This window comes from Salvelinus namaycush, chromosome 18, assembly GCF_016432855.1.
Source record: "Salvelinus namaycush isolate Seneca chromosome 18, SaNama_1.0, whole genome shotgun sequence".
NCBI lineage: Eukaryota > Metazoa > Chordata > Actinopteri > Salmoniformes > Salmonidae > Salvelinus > Salvelinus namaycush.
The window spans coordinates 24,277,464-24,294,707 of NC_052324.1; the positions used below are offsets into that span (position 1 = coordinate 24,277,464).

The 17,244-nt window shown below is 42.4% G+C and overlaps 1 protein-coding gene across 5 annotated transcripts in view; it reads left to right on the forward strand.

The window, feature by feature from the left end:
* Nucleotides 1–17,244, forward strand: part of LOC120063255 (autism susceptibility gene 2 protein-like) — a 462,402-nt gene that overhangs the window by 117,046 nt on the left and 328,112 nt on the right. The window lies entirely within an intron of this gene.

The window sequence follows — 17,244 nt, forward strand, 5'->3', positions numbered from 1 at the left end:
TTTTGACAAGTCGGTTAGGACATTTACTTTGTGCATGACACAAGTAATTTTTCCAACAATTGTTTACAGACAAATTATTTCACTTATAATTCACTGTATCACAATTCCAGTGGGTCAGAAGTTTACATACACTGAGTTGAACGTGCCTTTAAACAGCTTGGAAAATTCCAGAAAATGATGTAATGGCTTTAGAAGCTTCTGATAGGCTAATTGACATAATTTGAGTCAATTGGAGGTGTACCTGTAGATGTATTTCAAGGCCTACCTTCAAAGTCAGTGCCTCTTTGCTTGTCATCATGGGAAAATCAAAAGAAATCAGCAAAGACCTCAGAAAATAAATTGTAGACCACCACAAGTCTGGTTCATCCTTGGGAGCAATTTCCAAACACCTGAAGGTACCACGTTCATCTGTACAAACAATAGTATACAAGTATAAACATGCAGCCGCCATACCGCTCAGGAAGGAGACTCGTTCTGTCTCCTAGAGATGAACGTACTTTGGTGCTTAAAAAAAAGTGCAAATCAATCCCAGAACAACAGCAAAGGACCCTGTGAAGATGCTGGAGGAAACAGGTACAAAAAGTATCTATATCCACAGTAAACCGAGTCCTATATTGACATATCCTGAAAGGCCGCTCAGCCAGGAAGAAGCCACTGCTCCAAAACCGCCATAAAAAAGCCAGACTACGGTTTGCAACTGCACATGGGGACAAAGATCGTACTTTTTGGAGAAATGTCCTCTGGTCTGATGAAACAAAAATAGAACTGTTTGGTCATATTGACCATCGTTATGTTTGGAGGAAAAAGGGGGAGGCTTGCAAGCTCAAGAACACCATCCCAACCATGAAGCACGGGGGTGGCAGCATCATGTTGTGGGGGTGCTTTGCTGCAGGAGGGACTGGTGCACTTCACAAAATAGATGGCGTCATGAGGAAGGAAAATTATGTGGATATATTGAAGCAACATCTCAAGACATCAGTCAAGAAGTTAAAGCTTGGTCGTAAATGGGTCTTCCAAATGACAATGACCCCAAGCATACTTCCAAAGTTGTGGCAAAATGACTTAAGGACAACAAAGTCAAGGTATTGGAGTGGCCATCACAAAGCACTGACCTCATCCGATAGAAAATGTGTGGGCAGAACTGAAAAAGCGTGTGCGAGCAAGGAGGCCTACAAACCTGACTCAGTTACACCAGCTCTGCCAGGAGGAATGGGCCAAAATTCACCCAACTTATTGTGGGAAGGTTGTGGAAGGCTACACGAAATGTTTGACCCAAGTTAAACAATTTAAAGGCAATGCTACCAAATACTAATTGAGTGTATGTAAACTTCTAACCCACTGGGAATGTGATGAAAGAAACAAAAGCTGAAATAAATAATTCTCTCTAATATTATTCTGACTATTATTACTATTATTCTGACATTTCACATTCTTAAAATAAAGAGGTGATCCTAACTGACCTAAGACAGAGAATTTTTACTCGGATTAAATGTCAGGAAAAACTAAGTCTACACCTGTTGTTGTTTACGAAGCATGTGACAAATGTTTTATTTTTTGGGGGTTATCAGGCTCTCCCATTGCAGCTCCAAAGCACCTGTGGAATCCAGTGCTTATAAAAGAAGGTGCTCCAGATGGGAATGGGGTTTGATGAGAGCCTTTGTGTTTTATCTCCAACTGAATATGTCCTCGGCACCAGTGTAAACTGATGATATTATAGGCCATGTGGTAACTTAGTTCTTTCCTCCCTGATAACACGCACACACACGCATACGTAGGCACTCACACACGGACACACACACGCATACGTAGGTACTCACACACGGACACACACACGTGCGCGAACACATGCGTGTGCAGCTGCTAACACGCACTTCTTTCATACTGTGGTAATTGTAGTGGGGAAGGAAGCCTCAACAAAGCAGCCATCTGGATATAAAAGTGTTTATGTACGTGTACGTGTGTGTAGTTTTCCGTATAGCTGCTTTGATATGAAGGAGAAGTGAGGGGGTCGTTATAAAAGCCTTCAAAGACCCTCTGATAATGCTGCTTTTTAAAGGAACTTGAATAGAGAGCTTTCTGCTTGATGTAGAAGGGTCAAATACAGTCAACAGATTTTTCACAGTAACACCCTGGGGTCAAAAGAGGAACATTTTTCCAAATGGCACCCTATTCCCTTTATAGTACACTACTTTTGACCAGGAGCCGGATTCACAAGAATAAATGTCTTCTTAACTGCCATGTTTTCCTTAACTATAGACTTAAGAAGAAAGTTAAGCAAATTGCTATTCCTCAAAAAGGTTATTGGAAATGATCTTGTGCTATTTCTTATGTTTCTCCTTAAAGTTAAGAAGAAATTAGAATCTTCAAAATAAAGTTCTTAGAAATGTTCTTAAATCTCAAGATTGTTAAACCCTCAGGGTTTAGAGAAAAGGCTCATGAAAGAAAAAGCTCATGAAAACAATTGAACATGTTGAATTCACTCACAAACTTCATCTGAAAGTTTCAGTATTTATTTTAAACCCAATAACATGTTTTAGAACAGCAATCTCAGTTGGAAATTTGCTAACATGATTGCCATTGCTAGCTAGATAGTTAGCTAAATTGGTTGCCTAGCAACAAACACATCTTAATCTTAAGAAGAAACGTAAGAAGATATTTGAGGAGTTCGTAAGAAAATCATTAAATCTTAAGAAATTGTTGAGGAATTGCACTTACGAAATATCTTATGAACTGGGCCCAGGGCTCTGCAATTTGGGATGTGTCCTTAGAGTAAGGCTCTAACTATCATGTCTGTATGTAAGAGATTAACTTCTTATGGCTGGGGGCAGTATTGAGTAGCTTGGATGAATAAGGTGCCCAGAGTAAACTGCCTGCTACTCATGCCCAGTTGCTAATATATGCATATTATCAATAGATTTGGATAGAAAACACTCTGAAGTTTCTAAAACGGTTTGAATGAGGTCTGTGAGTATAACATAACTCATATGGCAGGCAAAAACCTGAGATGAAATCCAACCAGGAAGTGGGAAATCTGAGGTTTGTAGGTTTTCAACTCTTTGCCTATCGAATATACAGTGGGATATTGGTCATATTGCACTTCCTAAGGCTTCCACTAGATGTCAACAGTCTTTAGAACCTTGTTTGATGCTTCTACTGTGAAGGAGGTGGGAATGAGGGCTCTTTGAGTCAGTGGTCTGGCAGAGAGCCACGAGCTGACCACGCGCGTTCACGTGAGAGAGTTAGCTTGCGTTCCATTGCATTTCTGAAGACAAAGGAATTCTCCGGTTGGAACATTATTGAAGATTTATGTTAAAAGATTGATTCTATACTTCGTTTGAGATGTTTCTACGAACTGTAATATGACTTTTCGTCCGAACTTTTGCCTGGACCTGCCCGCGCGTCGTGAGTTTGGATTGTGTACTGAACGCGCGAACAAAAACGAAAACGAGGTATTTGAACATAAATGATGGACTTTATGGAACAAATCAAAAATTTATTGTGGAACTGGGATTCCTGGGAGTGCATTCTGATGAAGATCATCAAAGGTAAGTGAATATTTATAATGCTATTCTGACATCTGTTGTCTGTTGAGACATCTGTTGTCTGTTGACACAACATGGCGGATATCTTTATGGTTGTTTTGGGCTCTGAGCGCTGTACTCAGATTATAGCATGGTGTGCTTTTTCCGTAAAGTTTTTTTTAAATCTGACACAGCGGATGCATTAAGGAGAGGTTTATCTGAAGTTCCATGTATAATACTTGTATCTTTTATCAATGTTTATTATGAGTATTTCTGTAAATTGATAAGACTCTCTGCAAAATCCCCGGATGTTTTGGAGGCAAAACATTACTGAACATAACGCGCCAATGTAAACTGAGATTTTTGGATATAAATATGATATGTTGTGCTTTCGTCGTAAAGCCTTTTTGAAATCGGACACTGTGGTGGGATTAACAACAAGTTTATGTTTAAAATGGTGTAAAATACTCATGTGTCTGAGGAATTTTAATTATGAGATTTCTGTTGTTTTGAATTTGGCGCCCTGCACTTTCACTGGCTGTTGTTATATCGATCCCGTTAACGGGATCCCAGCCTTAAGATTAACTGGGTTTGATGTCAGCGTTTGGCCCTTGTGAATTTGGAGGAGCTCCGTGTGCTTTTTATTTCCCCCTCACTGAACCAGCCGAATATTAGGAGGAGTGCACTTAGCTAAGACTGTTTATTCGACTGCATCAATTACTGTAGGACCTTCTGTCCTTTCTCCTCTCTCCTCCAGTTATGCCTGACTCGCTCTCACGTCAGTCAGTGAAGAGATGTCCTTTCTGTCCCCACTGTGTTGTTTTGTAGCTCCCTCTCACTAAAGCGAGACAACATCACAGTTGTTTGATAAAATCCTTGACATGACATCGACGTCTTGTTCCCAGACAAATTAAACAACTTCTTTGCTCGCTTTGAGGACAATACAGCGCCACTGACACGGCCCGCTATTAAATCTTGTGGGCTCTCCTTTTCCATGGCCAACGTGAGTAAAACATTTAAACGTGTTAACCCTCGCAAGGCTGCCGGCCCAGAAGGCATCCCTAGCTGCATCCTCAGAGCATGCGCAGACCAACTGGCTGGTGTGTTTATGGACATATTCAATCACTCCCTATCCCAGTCTGTTGTCACCACATGCTTCAAGATGGCTACCATTTTTCCTGTTCCCAAGAAAGCTAAGGTAACTGAACTAAATGATCGCCCTGTTGCACTCACTTCTGTCATCATGAAGTGCTTTGAGAGACTAGTTAACTTCTCTGGGATATGTGGGACGCTAACGTCCCTCTTGGCCAAAAGTCAGTAAAAATGCAGAGCGCCAAATTCAAATAAATTACTATAAAAATCAAACTTAAATGAAATCACACATGAAAGATACCAAATTAAAGCTACACTTGTTGTGAATCCAGCCAACATGTCGGATTTCAAAAAGGATTTACGGCGAAAGCACATCTTGCGATTATGTTAGGTCAGTACATAGCCACAGAAAAACCCAGCCATTTTTCCAGCCAAAGAGAAGAGTAACAAAAAGCAGAAATAGAGATAAAATGAATCACTAACCTTTGATGATCTTCATCAGATGACAATCATAGGACTTCATGTTACACAATACATGTATGTTTTGTTCGGTAAAGTTCATATTTATATCCAAAAATCTGAGTTTAGGCGGGATGCTACTGTCTCACTTGGCCAAAAGCCAGAGAAAATGCAGAGCGCCAAATTAAAATAAATTACTATAAAAATCAAACTTTCATTAAATCACACATGAAATATACCAAATTAAAGCTACACTGGTTGTGAATCCAGCCAACATGTCAGAATTCAAATAGGCTTTTCGGCGAAAGCAAACGATGCTATTATCTGAGTTAGCACCATAGTAAACAAAGAGAGATAAGCATATTTCAACCCTGCAGGCGCGACACAAAACGCAGAAATAAAAATATAATTCATGCCTTACCTTTGACGAGCTTCTGTTGTTGGCACTCCAATATGTCCCATAAACACCACAAATGGTCCTTTTGTTCGATTAATTCCGTCGATATATATCCAAAATGTCCATTTATTTGGCGCGTTTGATCCAGAAAAACACCGGTTCCAACTTGTGAAACGTGACTACAAATTATCTCAAAAGTTACCTGTAAACTTTGCCAAATCATTTCAAACTACTTTTGTAATACAACTTTAGGTATTTTTTAACGTAAATAATCGATAAAATTGAAGACGGGATGATCTGTGTTCAATACAGGATTAAAACAAACTGTAGCTAGCTTTCTGGTCATGCGCCTCTAGTGACCCTCGTTCAAAATGGCCGTACTTCTTCATTACACAAAGGAAAAACCCTCAACCAATTTCTAAAGACTGGTGACATCCAGTGGAAGCGGTAGGAACTACAAGAAGGTAAATTGGAAATCTGGATTCCCAATGAAAATCCATTGAAAAGAGAGTGACCTCAAAATAAAAAAATCTGAATGGTTTGTCCTCGGGGTTTTGCCTGCTAAATAAGTTCTGTTATACTCACAGACATGATTCAAACAGTTTTAGAAACTTCAGAGTGTTTTCTATCCAAATCTACTAATGATATGCATATCTTATCTTCTGGGGATGAGCAGCTGGCAGTTTAATTTGGGCACACAGACAGCATGGTGAAGAAGGCGCAGCAGCGCCTCTTCAACATCAGGAGGCTGGACAAATTTGGCTTGTCACCTAAAACACACAAACTTTTACAGATGCACAATCGAGAGCTGTCGGGCTGTATCACCATCTGGTACGGCAACTGCACCCCCCTTAACCGCAAGCCTCTCCAGAGGGTAGTGCGGTCTGCACAGTGCATCACCGGGGGCAAACTATCTGCCCTCCATGACATTTACAGCACCCGATGTCACAGGAAGGCCAAAAAGATCATCAAGGACAACAACCACCCGAGCAACTGCCTGTTCACCCCGCTATCATCCAGAAGGCGAGGTCAGTACAGGTGCATCAAAGCTGGAACCGAGAGACTGAAAACAGCTTCTCTCATGGCCATCAGACTGTTAAATTGCCATCACCAACAAAGCGGCTGCTGCCACCAACATGCAGACTCAAATCTCTGGCCACTTTAATAAATTGACTTATTAAAGGTATCACTAGTCACATTAAATAACGCCACTTTAATAATGTTTACATATCCTACATCACTCATCTCATATGTATATACTGCTCTATACCATCTACTGCATCTTGCCTATGCCACACGGCCATCGCTCATTCATATATACATTGTCATGAACCGGCTCGAAGCCCGTAACAAAAAGGGAGACAGACAAAGTGGAGATAAAGAAAAACAAAATATATTTATTAACTGGAGTAAATACAATTAACAATTGGGTGTGTTTAGTCAGTAGTGTAAGTGAGTGGTCGCATGTTTACATGTGATAATGAGCGGTGTTGAAAGGTGCCAACGCAAACAAACCAAATAGCCACAAAAATGCCACAACCAAAATCTGTCTGTGTCTGCATGGAGAGAGTCTCCTCACTGAATGGGGAAGAGGTGCATTTATCCTGGGACACACCCGAGCCCAGGTGTGTCCCATTTTACTGCCGACCCTCCCGGCTCCGCCCACCGACATCCTATTAAGGAAAACAAGAGCAAAGAGAAAGAATTTGACAGACAGAGTGGGAGGGTCGTCACAACATATTCTTATTCATCCCTTACGTATGTGTGTATAATGTATTGTGAATTTGTTAGATTACTTGTTAGATATTACTGCGATGTCGGAACTTGATGCACAAGCATTTCGCTAAACTCGCATTAACATCTGCTAACAATGTGTATGTGACCAATAAAATTTGATTTGATTTGATGATGAATTGAGACAACTAAGGGTGTTGTGATCTTCAATAACATCACAACTGGTTATGAAAACACACAAGAAAATGATGACTGTAGTGAAAGAACATCCCTGCCCACTGCCCAGCCATACACACACATCATCATCCTCTTCTCTCCCAGCCTGCTGCTTGGCTTAGCATCTTATTAGTGTTGTTCTCTGGCCCTCTGAGTGGTAAACACTATCTCACTAATGTGATATGGTAATGTCTAAATCAGGGGTTAAAACCGGTTCAGGGAACAGAACTGAAAACCGTAAAATAACGACATTTTTCAAGGAACAGAATCAGAACCGGGAACTAAAATGATCTATACTGTTCATGGGAACCGGTTAATAATGTTATTTGAGGTTCCGGGCATTTTTTTTCAGTCCCACAAAAACCACAACAAGGTGCTTATGCAAAGCCCTCCCTCTGTCAATCAGGATCCTCTTGTCTGCCTGCCAGCTGAACATCTTTGCCAGTGTGTGTGCTGTAGGTTGCCTGCCCCTCCCAGCCGAAGCATAGCAGTAGCCTCCTGATGTTACAAGCAGGATTCTTTATTAGAGAACAATGGATTCACTTTCATTGTTAGTTAGGGATACTATAGTTATCACATTTCCCATAGGATTTATTTACTACAAAAAGGTAAGATGTGTTTTTAATTCTGGTTCACACACAAACTTGTTAGCTAACTAGCTAGTTCAAAGACATTCAAAGTTCCTCCATAGAACCCGCTCCTCCGTAGGTATAATTCTGTGGGGCTAATTTCAGATAACGCATGTCATCACAACATGCCCAGCGTTTCAAGCCAAGCCTCCTCCACCCTCTCTCACTCTCTCTCCACCCAATACATTTCAGTTGCATCTTGCGCACTACACTTGTCTTTCCATTATGCATGTAAACAACTCACTGAGACATCGCTTGCCCGCTACATAGCAAGTTGCTCTATCCGCACTGCATGATTGGTGAAGTAATTTAATGTAAAAAAAGGGGGATTTAAAAAGGAACAGAAAGGAACCGGTATAAACCGGTGCTTTTTTGGGGTTTGAACCGGTTAAGAACTTTATTTTGCTGGTTGGAACAGTGGAATGGAAAAAATAATGGTTCTGTTCAGAACCAAACGATTGGAAAATAATTTTGGTTTCAACCCCTGTTCTGAACCGACCTTGATCTATTAGTGCCACTATAAACCCTTTGGACGTCAGGACTGACCCAGAGCCACACTATCAGTCTATGAGCCTGTGTGTGTATCAGGCTGTATCATGTACAGTTGAAGTCGGAAGTTTACATACACCTTAGCCAATATCACGCCCTGACCTTAGAGATCCTTTTTATGTCTCTATTTTGGTTGGTCAGGGCGTGAGTTGGGGTGGGCATTCTATGTTTTTGTTCTATGTTGTCTATTTCTATGTGTTTGGCCGGGTGTGGTTCTCAATCAGAGGCAGCTGTCTTTCGTTGTCTCTGATTGAGAACTATACTTAGGTAGCCTTTTCCCACCTGTGTTTTGTGGGTAGTTGTTTTCTGTTTTTGTGTGAGTACCTGACAGAACTGTTGCGTTTTGTTCCACTTTTCTTTTTTGTTTCAGTGTTCAGGTTATTATTAAACACCATGAACATGTACCACGCTGCGCTTTGGTGCTACTGAGTAGGCGGGTAACTGTTGTGTTCACTGTCGCTCTGCTGCTACAGAGTAGGCGGGCAACTGTTGTGTTCACTGTCGCTCTGCTGCTACTGAGTAGGCGGGTAACTGTTGTGTTCACTGTCACTCTGCTGCTACTGAGTAGGCGGGCAACTGTTGTGTTCACTGTCACTCTGCTGCTACTGAGTAGGCGGGTAACTGTTGTGTTCACTGTCACTCTGCTGCTACTGAGTAGGCGGGCAACTGTTGTGTTCACTGTCACTCTGCTGCTACTGAGTAGGCGGGTAACTGTGTTCACTGTCGCTCTGCTGCTACTGAGTAGGCGGGTAACTGTTGTGTTCACTGTCGCTCTGCTGCTACTGAGTAGGCGGGTAACTGTTGTGTTCACTGTCACTCTGCTGCTACTGAGTAGGCGGGTAACTGTTGTGTTCACTGTCACTCTGCTGCTACTGAGTAGGCGGGTAACTGTTGTGTTCACTGTCACTGCTGCTACTGAGTAGGCGGGTAACTGTTGTGTTCACTGTCACTCCGCTGCTACTGAGTAGGCGGGTAACTGTTGTGTTCACTGTCACTCTGCTGCTACTGAGTAGGCGGGTAACTGTTGTGTTCACTGTCACTCTGCTGCTACTGAGTAGGCGGGATAATGGCGGCGGCTGGAGGTTGTAAAGCCTGATATGGGGGAAAACTGTACAGGCTGTTATTTTGTCAAGTAATAAAGACCAAGGCCCAGGTTATCTGCTCTGTGTTGAATGTCTTCATCCTCCTCTTCCTCCAGCTCCTCCCCCCTCCGCCTCCTCTTCCCCCCCCCCCCCCCCCCCTCCTCCTCAGCAGCAGAGCACATAGTCTCTCTCTAAATGGCCCTCATGACCACCCCACCAGTGTGTCAACCATCAGTGTAGTGCACTCCTCCACTAGTCTCTGGGTCTGTAATGTAGCCATTTAGAGTTCTTTGTGATTGTGTGTTATGTAATTGGTTGATGGCTGTACATGGTGCTGTGTTAAGAGGGCCTTGGCCCCAGTGATTCAGGTTAACAATGGGACTCAAACAGGGTCATTATTAACAGAGCTGGGAATGAAAGGCTGCATGGAGCTGGAGCTAGGGTTATGTTCAGTAGGTACAAAACGGAAGAAAGGTTTTTGAAGTTGAGTTTAAAAGGGAGGTACTGGTGCTACCGGAACACGTTTTCCATTGCAACACGTTTTGCCCTAATGAACACATTCCAGGTGAGGTGTCAGTACTAAACTCTGCAGGGTAGTCTAGACACACCGAGGAAGAGTAAAGAAACAGTCAGAGAGCGATGAGCAGAGGAGGGAGAGTGCTAATAGAAGTTGACAGACCAATTAGTGGGCTGCTTGTAACACATACATATGCATGATGCTGGGGCTAATTGTCTTTTGCAGCTGCATCAAAGAGAAGAGAAGAAAGAAGAGTGCTTAGCTGGCAGGGGCACTATGCTCTCACTGCCTCCCTCTCTGTGTTGTCGGATGAGTTGAAGTAGAATAGCAACTGTTAGCTCAGCATAAAGAAACAAGCAATATTTAATAATGGCATTATGTTATATTATCTAATATTCTGTATTTATGTAGCACATACAAGACTGTGCAGATAATTTTATAAGAGGATGTCATTTAACTATTAAAGTCTATTATGGTCTAAACATAATCTAGCAAAAAATAAAATGAAGAACAGGCTAGACTTTGTAGACATTTTCTAACTGAAATTTCTATGTAAAATCTTACTTTAGCTACTCTGACTGGTGTGAATCCATTGGCTGAAAGTGTTTCCAGAGAAATCTAAATGATGTTTATTTTCTGCTCTGAGAGGCTTTTCTACCACACTCCGGAGTTTGTCTAAGGACTCCAGCCTCCCCAGCAGGCTCTAGTGTGGCCCGCCGTGTTTACTTTTGGACGACAGCCTCTTGCCCAAGGTGCCAAGGGATGTCTGGGGAGCAGGGGGAAAATGTACTTTTGTCCCAGCCTCAGCTCTAGCCCTAACCCCTATCCCCTAGCCCTAACCCCTAGCCCCATTAGAGTTACATTTCTAAATTATTCTGCGTTTAGTAGTTAGGCTCTGATACCAAACCTTCTCCAACTCTTAACACCAGCCTTATACCCCAATCCCTAGACCCAGGTCTACTGTACTCCAGAACTACTGGACCTATCAGGACTCTCACAGGTACACATCAAACTCTCAGCACTGCACGCTTCTCAGCAAAAAAGAGAGCGAGTAAAAAACAGCCCAAATCTAATCACTCACACACCCAGCTCCAACACCCAGCTCCAACAACCTCTGGCCCGCCACGCTTAGATCAGGTGAATATTGCATGGGGTGGTAAGTCTTGATTAATGCCGGGACATGTTAGGAATTTGGCCGTGCAGGGCCCACGCGCACACACACACACACACACACACACACACACACACACACACACACACACACACACACACACACACACACACACACACACACACACACACACACACACACCATCCTACCACTCATCTCCTCTAGCAGGATGTTGACAACCCAGCAGTAGCACTCAGGGACAGTTAAGACAGGGAACATTGAATTAGCAAGGTTGAAGAGACTTGGCCTTTATGTAATGTCTGGTGCAGTAATGGTCTGAGTGACTAGACCAGCCTGAAGAGGCAACAGCCGCTGTAGAGGGAGACCGGCTCTTAGATCTTACGTTTGACTGACGTTGCTGTTATGTTTTGATTGGTCTATAGTGGTGGTAGGCAGGCATAATGCTTTTAGTGGCCTGATGGAAGTGATTATATGCAGTCATTTTGGTTTCAGTTATTTTTGTAGCACTGTGATAATAAATGTATACGTACATTGAATGGTATAGTTATTCAATATAAGTATAAATGTGAATAGAATAGAGCTGGGCAATATGGACAAAAATCCATATCACGAATATTGACAAAATTATAACGATAAATAGAACGATACGTTTAATACATTAATCTGCCCCTCAGTTACGTTTTTATATTACCCTAAAAACGACTAATACTACTTTGAATGTTGTAGCTACTGTATCAATTGGCCCGTTAGCAATCAGCCATAGTAGCAGACTTATTTCGTTTCAAATGTCGCATTTCTATAGTATAGGCAACTTATCGTGATTATTGATGTCAATAAAATGTTCTCGATAAGAGGTTGGTCTGGTTATCACCATCATGTTGTATTTATGGTCCCAGCTCTAGAACAGATCCTCAGTTATTGCCACAACATTGTTTCAGTTGGAAAATAAGAATGTCAACAGATACAGTCTGAGAAGCTGCTAAACTAGAGCAAATAAAATCTTTCAAGATATTCTTAGAAAATGTACTCAGTTCAAGAAAAGCTCAGTTCATCTGCATCATTTTCAGTAAACTGTATTACTGTATGTCATCTCCATATAGTATATGATTAGACGTGTGTCAGTTCATCAGTATTTGTTTGTGTTTATGCACAGGAAGTTTGTGGTCTCGCATTTGACCTCAAACCGAGCACATACACACATCACACACACACACACACACACACACACACACACACACACACACACACACACACACACACACACACACACACACACACACACACACACACAACACCATGTTCACTATTCTGGGAAACTGGGTTACAAAGTGTATGTAAATTAGGCCATTTGATTCCGTTAAGGATCACGTTTTATAGCCTTTCATATCGATGAAGAGAACTCTGCACCTCAGTGTTGGGTTTCTGAACACTTCTGTCCTCAGGCAAGTAAAACTGAACCATGCTTGAGAGCACCAGCTATTCTGTACAACTGTGTGGTCACGCAGTCCGTAGCCGATGTGAGTTAGACCTTTAAACAAGTTAACATTCAGATGTATTAACAGGACGTGTACTCAGAGCATGTGCTGACCAGCTGGCAAGTGTCTTCACTGACATTTTCAACCTCTCCCTGACCCAGTCTGTAATATCTACATGTTTCAAGCAGACCACCATACTCCCTGTCCCCAAGAACGCCAAGGTAACCTGTCTAAATGACTATCGCGTCAACACCATCATCCCAGACACCCTGGACCCACTCCAATTTGCATACCGCACCACCAGATCCACAGATGACGTTATCTCTATTGAACTCCACACTGCCCTCTCCCGCCTGGACAAGAGGAACACCTATGTGAGAATGCTGTTCGTTGACTACAGCTCAGCGTTCAACACCATAGTGCCCTCCAAGCTCATTACTATGCTAAGAACAAAGGGATTTGGGACTATTTCCGCTTTTATTTCTTTCGTCACATTCCCAGTGGGTCAGAAGTTTACATAAACTCAATTAGTATTTGGTAGCATTGCCTTTAAAATGTTTAACTTGGGTAAAACGTTTTGGGTAGCCTTCCACAAGCTTCCCACAATAAGTTGGGTGAATTTTGGCCCATTCCTCCTCACAGAGTTGGTGTAACGGAGTCAGGTTTGTAGGGCTCTTTTCTCGCACACGCTTTTTCAGTTCCGCCCCCCAAAAAATTATATAGGATGAGGTCAGGGCTTTGTGATGGCCACTCCAATACCTTGACTTTGTTGTCCTTAAGCCATTTTGCCACAACTTTGGAAGTATGCTTGGGGTCATTGTCCATTTAGAAGACCCATTTGCAACCAAGCTTTAACTTCCTGACTGATGTCTTGAGATGTATGCTTCAATATATCCACATAATTTTCTTTCCTCATGATGCCATCTATTTTGTGAAGTGCACCAGTAACTCCTGCAGCAAAGCACCCCCATAACATGATGCCGCCACCCCTGTGCTTCACGGTTGGGATGGTGTTCTTCGGCTTGCAAGCCTCCCCGTTTTTCCTCCAAACATAATGATGGTCATTATGGCCAAACAGTTCTATTTTTGTTTCATCAGACCAGAGGACATTTCTCCAAAAAGTACGATCTTTGTCCCTATGTGCAGTTTCACACCGTAGTCTGGCTTTTTTTATGGCGGTTTTGGAGCAGTGGCTTCTTCCTGGCTGAGCGGCCTTTCAGGTTATGTCGATATAGGACTCATTTTACTGTGGATATAGATATTTTTGCACCTGTTTCCTCCAGCATCTTCACAAGGTCCTTTGCTGTTGTTCTGGGATTGATTTGCACTTTTCGCACCAAAGTACGTTCATCTCTAGAAGACAGAATGTGTCTCCTTCCTGAGCGGTATGATGGCTGCGTGGTCCCATGGTGTTTATACTTGCGTACTATTGTTTGTACAGATGAACGTGGTATCTTCAGGCGTTTGGAAATTGCTCCCAAGGATGAACCAAACTTGTGGAGGTCTACAATTTATTTTCTGAGGTCTTGGCTGATTTCTTTTGATTTTCCCATGATGTCAAGCAAAGAGGCACTGAGTTGGAAGGTAGGCCTTGAAATACATCCACAGGTACACTTCTAATTGACTCAAATGGTGTCAATTAGCCTATCAGAAGCTTCTAAAGCCACGACATAATTTCCTGTAATTTTCCAAGCTGTTTAAAGGCACAGTCAACTTAGTGTATGTAAACTTCTGACCCACTGGAATTGTGATACAGTGAGTTATAAGTGAAATAATCTGTCTGTAAACAATTGTTGGAAATATTACTTGTGTCATGCAGGAAGTAGATGTCTTAACCGACTTGCCGAAACTATAGTTTGTTAACAAAACATTTGTGGAGTGGTTGAAAAACAAGTTTTAATGACTCCAACCTAAGTGTATGTAAACTTTTGACTTCAACTTTACATATCTACAATGCAAGTAGTCTGGGAAGTCATTTGATTAGATGTTCAGGAGTCTTATGGCTTGGGGGTAGAAGCTGTTGAGAAGCCTCTTGGACCTAGACTTGGCGCTCCGGGTACCGCTTGCCGTGCGGTAGTAGTGAGAACAGTCTATGACTAGGGTGTCTGGAGTCTTTGACAATTTTTAGGGCCTTCCTCTGACACCATCTGGTATAGAGGTCCTGGATGGCAGGAAGCTTGACCCGGTGATGTACTGGCCGTACGCACTACCCTCTGTAGTACCTTGCGGTCGGAGGCTGAGCAGTTGCCATACCAGGCAGTGATGCAACCAGTAAGGACCTTGAAGTTCTCAACCTGCTCCACTACAGCCCTGTCGATGAGAATAGGGGTGTGCTCGGTCCTCCTTTTCCTGTAGTACACAATCATTTCCTTTGTCTTAATCATGTTGAGGGAGAGACAGGCAGGAAGGCAGAGCAGGTTGGCAGACAGCCAGGCATACAGACAGGCAGTCAGGTTGGCTAGGTGAGCAGACAGGCCAGGTAAGCAGTCATTTAGACAGAACAGGCAGGCAGACAGGCACTTGTGTGAGTTACTCTATTACAGCGTATTATTTCTGCCTGGGAGAGAGCTAGGCATTAGTGTTTGTTATAGTGGGAGAGGGGGACTACTGTGTGCCTGCTGAAAGGGGGACCCATTATGACTATAAGAGCCTTTTGTCAGAACCCTGTCTGTTGTCCACTTTTTTCACTGGCCGTCCTTACCCAAGGAGGAATTTAAGGAGAGTGATTAAACACCACATTATTCATCTGACTTGCAGGGTTTGCAAGAAAATATGTAATGTTATGTTACACAGTAATATTTCATGGTAAACAGATTTAGATGATGTTTTGAGTGTAGTAATACTACACACAAAAAAGGGAGGTCACAGGATTTTTATAATGTTTGTTTCATTTTACACATCTTTGATGATGTTTTCCTCACAGAAAATCTCCCCCCAACATATTTGAAAGAATTGTATTTTTGATTTAACTTCTAAAATGTATTTAACTAAGCAAGTCAGTTAAGAACAAGTTCTTATTTACAATGATGGCCTACCAAAAGGCATCCTGCGGGGACGGCGGCTGGGATTAAAAATAAAAAATACTTTTAATTTAAATATAGGACAAAAACATCACGACAAGAGAGACACCACAACACTACATAAAGAGAGACCTAAGACAACAACAAAGCATGGCAGCAACACATGAAAACTCTGCATGGTAGCAACACAACATGACAACAACATGTTAGCAACACAACATGGCAGCAGCACAACATGGTACAAACATTATTGGGCACAGACAACAGCACAAAGGGCAAGAAGGTACAGACAACAATACATCACACAAAGCAGCCACAACTGTCAGTAAGTGTCCATGATTGAGTCTTTGAATGAAGAGATGGAGATAAAACGGTCCAGTTTGAGAGTTTTTTGAAGAGGTGGTATGGATTGTCATCAAGTACTACTTAGAGACTTTGAGAGAGAGATCATTAGCAGATGGGCTCCTGCATTTTTCCACATGTTTTTACAAGCCAAGAAGAAATATAAATTACAATTATATATTTTACTTAATAAGAACTGAATGCTACGTTATGGCTACCAAGCTTACTAGGACAAAACAGATCCGGTTGCAACAATTAGCACTAAGGTGAGAAGTGTCAAAGCCCTTGAGCCCAACAATGGCAAGAGAGTTTCACAGCCTCCCCCAACCAAATGCAGAGGCCTTTGAAGCCCTCTGGATTCATCAATATTTTGAACTGATATGCAGCCAGGACACTTCAATTGTAAATTACCTCAATAAGAAACAATATTGTTGTTTTGATCACATCAGAAGATATCCTCCTCGCAATCTCCAAAATACAACAGCCACAGGACAACTTTGTTTGGACTTCGTAAAGGACCATCCGCCGAAACTGAAGAGATACAGCTAGCTAACAACCTCCTTTTCCACGTGGAAAAAAAACGGTGGACAGAGACTTTCTAGCTACATTAGCCAGCCAGCTAGCTGGGATTTTCAACAAGGAATTTGCCTCCCGAAAAAAAACTTTTCCTAAGTGGGTGTGACACCTACTCCTATTGCCTGCTGCACTGCTGCTTGGATTCCACCTGGCAATCTGTTCACCGTCTGCCCGGGCCTGTCTCCCCCTGTCTGGTACAGGTACCCCCACCACACTCCCCTCTATCTCCTGAGCTTTCCCTCGCCACCAGCACACACACACTGTTGGGGCAAGTGATTCTGAACTTTCAATGTGCTTTATGCTATTCGCGTTGTGCTTTGTTGACTATGAACTTGCTTGTTTACCCGACAGTGGGACAGACAATGTTTGTTCCAACACTCGGGACTCTGACTCTCTATTGGTTATACGGACTGATGGCCTCCCATCCTATTCTAACCTCCTATCACCGGCTTTGTATTCATGTTACCTGATGAAATTGCTGTACAATATGATCTTGTTGCTAT